Source organism: Notothenia coriiceps, unplaced genomic scaffold, assembly GCF_000735185.1.
Source record: "Notothenia coriiceps isolate Sejong01 unplaced genomic scaffold, NC01 NC01_scaffold00037246, whole genome shotgun sequence".
In the NCBI taxonomy this organism is placed as follows: domain Eukaryota; kingdom Metazoa; phylum Chordata; class Actinopteri; order Perciformes; family Nototheniidae; genus Notothenia; species Notothenia coriiceps.
The window spans coordinates 20,883,781-20,891,286 of NW_011369947.1; the positions used below are offsets into that span (position 1 = coordinate 20,883,781).

At 41.2% G+C, this 7,506-nt stretch overlaps 1 pseudogene; it reads right to left on the minus strand.

The window, feature by feature from the left end:
• The window catches only part of LOC104966504 (zinc finger FYVE domain-containing protein 1-like), an 18,974-nt pseudogene that overhangs the window by 2,140 nt on the left and 9,328 nt on the right, over positions 1-7,506 (minus strand).

Below are 7,506 nucleotides of genomic sequence, written 5' to 3' on the forward strand. Positions count from 1 at the left end.
GGNTAGCATCAACACAGAGGCGTTACATTTAAAACGTGTACATTGTAAAGAAAATAATGAGCATATTGTAAAGTGGTGGAAAATAACTAAGTGCATTTAATCAACCACTGTATTTTTCAAAAGTGTTTTGTCATACTTATACTTTACCTGAATATTTATATTTAATGCTACTTTATGATTCTTCTCCATTGCAATTTCGAGGGAAATATTGTGCTTTTTACATTATATTATATATTATATTATATTTTGTTTGACTTGATTTATTACAAATAAAATAAATACATTGGCTCAACATTGACGAACTATACCATTAAAATGCTCTTGGATGTATTTGTAAGCCATAACAACTGTAGTATAATAAGTTATATCAATAAAATACTTTGGAAAGAGCAATTGTGCTTCTGATAGTTTAAGTACATTGAGCTCAAAATACTTCTGCACTTCTAATTAAGTATTTTTGTTCTAATATAGGTATTTTAAGACAAAAGTATTTCTACTTATAGTGGGTCGATTCCCTTCAAAACAGATTGTTTTTGATAATCGACTGATGTAATGCTCACCCAGAGGGATGTCGATGGCCCCCACTACAGCTCCTAAAGTGTTCTGCACCGCCTCCCCCACCTTCCTCGCTATCAGGGTGCCACCCTCCTCCTCCAGGGCAGCGTCCAGTAACTCTGCAACAAAGCAAAGATGTGGACAGAAATTCAGGCACTCAGAATGTTTTAAAGAGCAACATAACTTAATTATAATTAAGGTAACACAATATTATTTCCGTGACCTAGACAGTTCAATACCAATATTTGGAAATATGAGCTGCTTTCTCAATCTTGATTTTAAGGACTACATTTTTTGGAATAGGGAAAGTTGTCTTTGTAGCTAAGAGCTTTGAACTGTCTCAGACCAAAAGCAAGGCAAGACCATTTTAATTATATAGCACATTTCAATCATTCAGTCATTTCAAGGTGCTTTAAACCGAAAATAATACAAGCATTTAAAGGTCCCATGTCATGCTTTTCCGGTTATTACCCGTCCCCTTGTATTATGTAGCTTTTTATGCATATAAACGGTCTGCAAAGTCACAAACCCTCAAAGTACACCCTGTAGCGAGTAAAACTCTAACACAGAAAAGACCTGTCTATGCTGCCCCAGAACGCCTCGTTGGAGATTTCTCTTTCCATCCATTGTTTTCTTCTTGGGTATAGTGACGTATTTCGGGTATAGTGACGTAACGGCTCCGCAGATTGGTGCAGTTACGTTACGTCCGCGGAGCCGTTACATTTGGACCAATCCGTGGACTTCCTCAAACACACACACACACACTCGGCGGGATGTTGCGAGGCTCTCTGCTGCGAGGAGCGGACACTGTGAGCCGGCTCACTGGTGTGGGGTCGGGGAGTGGCCGAAGAGTGGAGTGGGTGCCATGGCCTACTAACAAAGGACGTGTCAATTTCGAGGGACTATGACAGAAGCACTACAAAAGAGCCTGACGGCGCGCGGAGGCAGGTGCTCGAGCGGAGAGGAAGAAGAATTAAGATACTGCAGAGTGAAACAGTTGTCTTATCACATAGACGCGAGGAGTCGGCTGCACGATGCCGAAATTTGGCCAACATCAGTGCGACATCGGTTTTCAACGTCTTTTCTGTCTGTGAGGAGGAGCAATTGTCTGAAAATTTCTCTTGAGTGGAGCAAGACGACTTTGAGGACGGAGAGCTCGGGAGAGTTAAGGAAGCTTTTAGTTGCCCGGCCCGTTAATCCAGAGGACTTTTTCCCTTATTATTTATTTGAGCCGCCCCACGGACCGACGGTAGAGCTCCTGTAGATAACTAAAGAGTGTAAGAATGAAAGAAGTGTGTGCTTCCCCCCTCTCCTAGCGACAAAGGTGTAGTGGGACGTAGGCTTTACCGTGAGTGCGGGAAAGTAGTCCAAATGTGTAGTCCGATAACCTCTACGAAAAAATTTGTATTGACTTCTGCCTCATGATAAGGGAGTGAATTATCACAGTATTTGGCAATGCGACGCGAAAATTCTTATTATCTAGGTATTCGATTAAAATCCCAATTCTACGATATTATCCTACTATCAAAATTAGAATTTCCAGGTACAGTGCCGGTAAGATCGACTAGTAATGTAAAGTAACAGACCTTCCACATGACCTATGCGCTCTGTCGCTTTGGGTCGGACTGTGTGGGTGGGCTAAGACCGACCCGCTCAATCAACACACAGCCGACTCAAGCCGCCACACGAGCNTCCATAGATGTGTCTCCCATCACACAAAACCCCTGACTATTCTCTCAACTCAGTATTTACATTCTTATATTCAAAGAAAATCAGTAATATCTTTAAAACTACAATTCCTTTTCTATCAGCTGTGCACCTTTATGGTGTAAATATAACCTATCCACCAATTGGATCAAACATAAAAGTCAGCCAAATTAATGTTGATACTGCAAGGAGTATGAAGAGAAATTGAAGATGTTGTTTAATTGCTGATATATTTATGATCCACGTCACGTATTCAGTTTCGGTGGCATTTCTTCCAGTTTGTCCAAAGGTCTTCTAATCAGGGCTCTATAAATAAATAACTACGGCAGATCTGTAATATTTAATGCAGCCGAACCGAGTATTACAATGTCGTTATGTGATGACTTCCAAAGAGAAAAGCAAGCAGACTTGGAATAAAGTATTCTTTTCTTTTTTTAAATGTTTTTCGGATTTCATATCGCATTAACACCATATCCCAACGTGCATTGCGGCTAAAAACATCCAGTCACCGAGCTTAAACCATAGCTGAGGATTTTGGGTAATCAATTCAGTGGGTGTGTATCTGTTTCTGGTTATTTTATTTTGAAATTCACTTCCTGACAGACGCCAAAAAAGCCAGAGATTATAGAATTAAATCATACGATTTAAAAATAAAACAATATTCGTGGCTGTATATTGAGTAAGAACATGTTTTTATGAACCCTACATCTTCCGACCAGACCGGCCAAAAAGACGTGTTGCAGGCACAAAACACACTAGCAATAGAAATACATTGTTTTTAAAATCGTTCTGTGTGACATGTAAAGAAGGGGGAAATCGTGTTGGTGAACACCAATCAATAGATTAAATAATGTCGTAACTATAACACGAAATGCCGTGAGACTGGGTTGACACACCACACACACACACACACACACACACACACACACACACACACACACACACACACACACACACACACACACACACACACACACACACACACACACACACACACACACACACACACACACACACACACACACACACACACACACACACAGTGGTTATCACCAGATAGCCCCAACTTTAAACGCATGGATGGATATTACAATGGACATTTACAAAATGGAGAGGATAGCATCACCAGTCAATCAAAAACTGGAACTTTTTGTGTCACAATGGAGAAACTTTTTACTGTTTCTATTTTATCTTTGTGTAAAAAAAGGAAAAGGCATTTCGGACGGACAAAGTTAAGATGTACAATTACTATGTCTTGAAAAAACACTGTGTAATTGTTTGCTGCCAAATGTCAATACAAAATATATTACAAAAAAAAAAAGAATATGTTTGTCTTGAAATCTTTTGGAAGTCCAACCTTTTGTTCTTCTTCTTCCTCAGGGGGACTCAGCATGTGAGCGGGTGTTCACGGTGAATGATGTGTCACACGGCGGCTGCAAGTACGGCATCATGAACTTCAGCAGCAGCAGCCGGGGGTCCCTGTCTGTGGAAATGTGCGACAACCTCTACTTCACAAACCGCAAGGTGGGAGCTTTTAACAGCTTACACTGTCTGCAGACCAATGTTCCACCTAACATTTCAAGAAATCCCTCTGTATTATACTAAGATACATCCGATAAGCTTAACATTTGGCTGTTTCAGGTGAATTCCATCTGCTGGGCCTCGGTCAACTACCCGGACTCTCACGTCTTGTATCCTTTTTCAGCTACTGTAGTTGTCTTTTTTATTTTTTTATAATTTAACATGTCTTAAAACACATGTGCCGCTTTAGACAACACAAGTATATTTTCCTTGACCTATCTGACCGTCAGGCTGTGTCTGGTCGGAGCGGCGGACACCCCCGGCTGTGTCAGTTTACTTCCTGCTTCCCTCTTCAGCAACTCCAACCCAGGTTGTACTCAGTAGAATCCTATCAGGTTTCTCACGCTATTTAGGACACTCATATTAGCCTACTTTGTTTCAAAAATACATTTCATGTTGTTCGTTTGCATCCACATTTTAACATTTCTCCTCTCTCCTCAGACCAGCCCGGGATGCTGTGTAGCTTCAAGATATCCTCCGCCTGGTCTTGTGCTTGGTGCCTCAACCCCCAGTTTGACAAGACCTTTAGCACTGGTCTGTATTCATCCTCTTTCAACTCATGATAATTATAAGCAGATCATTATTATATCCTGCTTCTGTAGAGGCGTACATTGGTTGGCTTGTATATAGCTTTGGAGTGTTAAACAATCTATTAAATAATGCTTTATATGTTTGGATGGAATAAATGTACAGCAACACATGATTGCTTTGGAATACAGTCATCGGGAGAGATTGTTGCCTATGTGAGAGAGGATATGTTGCCAGAAAATGTTGTGTTATCTGATCAGGCATACTTTTCCTTTTCATAATCATATTAATCTAAAAAAAACGATGTGTTCTTGCATGTGATGGCAGGCCTGTCTCGAAGGGTGATTGTGAAAGATGCCGAGACGGGACGAACGCAGACGTTCAGCACCGGTAGCGATGTGCTGGCTCAGCAGTTTGCCCTTAGGGTGAGTCATCTGATACATTCAAGTGATGAAATGACTGGTAACATGCTATAGTTGGGCTTGTGACAAAGGACACTGTAAGAGAGAAAATAATGGACCCTTAGCCGCTGGGACTCCCAGCAACTTCTACCGAAGCCTTCCGAGTAAATCGTCAGAACGCCGACACCTCCTCATCACTCCACCGCTCCCATGTTTTTTTTTGTGTTGCCATAAGTTATTATCTCTCCGTTGGTGCGCGCGGCTAATGCTAATAATGCTAATGCCAGCAAATATAATGGCGGCTTCACCAAACTTTTCTGAGTTTTACGGGGCGTGGTTTAAAATTCGCCCAGCCAATCAGAAATTTGAACTTTTTTCTCCCCAGTAAAGTACCACCTCTCTAGCAGCCACTAAAAAGGGGGTAAAAGTTCTCATGAACTAAGTTCTCTTTTTGGTGTGAACGCAAAATCCCAGGAACTATCGGAACTAAACGGGAAAAGTATGGGGAAAAGTGCTCCGGTGTGAAAGCGCCTATTGTGAAACACCTCCTTTTTCCCCCTAGGACCCAGTGCTGTTTAACGGTTGCCGGTCAGGAGAGATCTTCAGCATCGACCTGCGGCAGCGCGGCCGCAGGGATCAGAGCTGGAAGGCCAGCCGCTTCCATCAGGAGTCAGCCATCACCTCCGTACGCGTCCTGCAGGATGAGAACTACCTGCTCGCTGCTGACATGCTGGGCCAGGTCTGGCTATTGGCTTTACGATTAGATTTTGGGTTCTGATCGTTGGTACGACATTAAGTTGTAAACGGCTAGTATGTTGATGATGTTTAGGTCCTGAGATGAGGCTAATGACACAAGTGGAAAAAGAAGATATTATTTTTTTTTTAAAAAAGGAATGCACACAACTAATAATGAGAAATGTATGTTATATATTATTTGATGATGAAATCATACCCGATAAATTGCCTGCCGTTGAAGCCAAAAAGATCTTCAGAAGAAGACATCACGACTGCAATGTGCAATTGATGTTTTTTGATTAGAAAAAAGCAATGGAGCCATATCAGGTGTGCATAGACTACAGGTTATGAACTTAGCTTGAAAATAAAATAAATATTGAAAATAATGATTACCATACCATATCCTTTATGAAAAGCTTGTATTTAGTTGGTGACAAAAACCCACATGAATGCTAATATTGCTAACATTGTGTTTTTCTTGAATTCTGTGCAGATTAAGCTGTGGGATGTGCGTGCGACAAAGCCTGTGCAGGAATACAAAGGGCACTACAATGAGCACGCATACCTTCCCATTCATGTCAACGAGCCAGAGGGACTCTTATTGGCAGGTAGGAGACAACACAACATGCTCACATCAACACACTGTGGCTTTGAAAATGTTCACTTCATTTATGCCAGTTAACTACTTACCTACCAGGTTACATGTGCTATGCGCTAGGGCTGTGCAATTAATCGTATTTTAATCTGGATTACGATTTTGCCTTGCAACGATTATTTTGCTGCATTCCCTTTTCCAATGATGCTCTCAATTTGTATTGCGTTATACATCCTGCCCGCGTGTGCGCTTCTACCCCTCCCTAAAAGCCCTCTCAGCCAGGTTGTGTTGTGACTTGCAGTCGGTTTAATAAATCCATATAAACACGTTACAAGGGAAGCTTTAGTTGCTGTGTCTTCATTCTCCGGTCTCTAGCGTTCTGTCAACTTTCCCTGACCTCGTCAAGCCGGAGCCTCTTAGCTACTTCCGGTTCCCGGATAAGGGGTTACGAAATAAGAGCACTGCGTGTAGCAGTATAATTAATAATTACAGGTTGTGAGTGACATTAGTTATCATATTTATATATGCAGTGCTTGAATTGGAATAAAAAAGGTGCCAGTACTCTAAATCAGCAGCTGTTTCAAGTCAATTTTATTTATACAGCCCAAAAACAAGAATTTGGCTCAAAGTCATATAGTATATCCTATAATGCTGGTGGGTTTGTCTCTTTACTGTATATTTTAGAAAGGCTCATTGTACTTAAAAAAAAGTATGAAAGGCAGCGGATATGGCTAAAGCCTGACTCCTACTGGCGACTGGTTAAATGACTCCTCATCCCTGAGTACATCTTCAGGGTATATGCAGGAATCCTGAGGTCAAATTTAATACCTTTTAAGACCCTTTCCATACATTTTAAGACCTCATCGCAACTTTGAGTTCTAACCGGTTACATTGGCGACACACTTTACCTCACATTTACTATATTGATTGTAAGATAGCACAACTAAACAGAGTGCAGACAGACTACTGAAGCCTCCTCTCCACATGAACTTCAACCTCTCTGTGAAGGTCAGATTTAATGCAGTATGCTGCTTTGTTGCTTCTGTAGACTGTGCTCTTTCATTGCAGTAAAACTCCTCAGAAACAATTAGAAACTAGTATTTGACCAATAAACAAAACAATTGACAAAACTTTGAACTATGAAATATATTAAACTTTGGTGAGCTTCAGCGGGGTAATGCCATACAGGAGCTCCCTCACAAATACCCAGGGGTTAAATTGGGTTGGGGCTGTCCGGGGCTAAGCCCTGGCACATAGGACGATGCTCTGACGTCATCACCCTCACACATTTGTCGTATGTTTACAAAAAAGGATATATATGTTAAGACTTTTCTCGTTCTTAATATAGACTATATTTAGGGTCGATATGTGTTGACTTTACTTTAAAATAGAAGATCTCTGTGA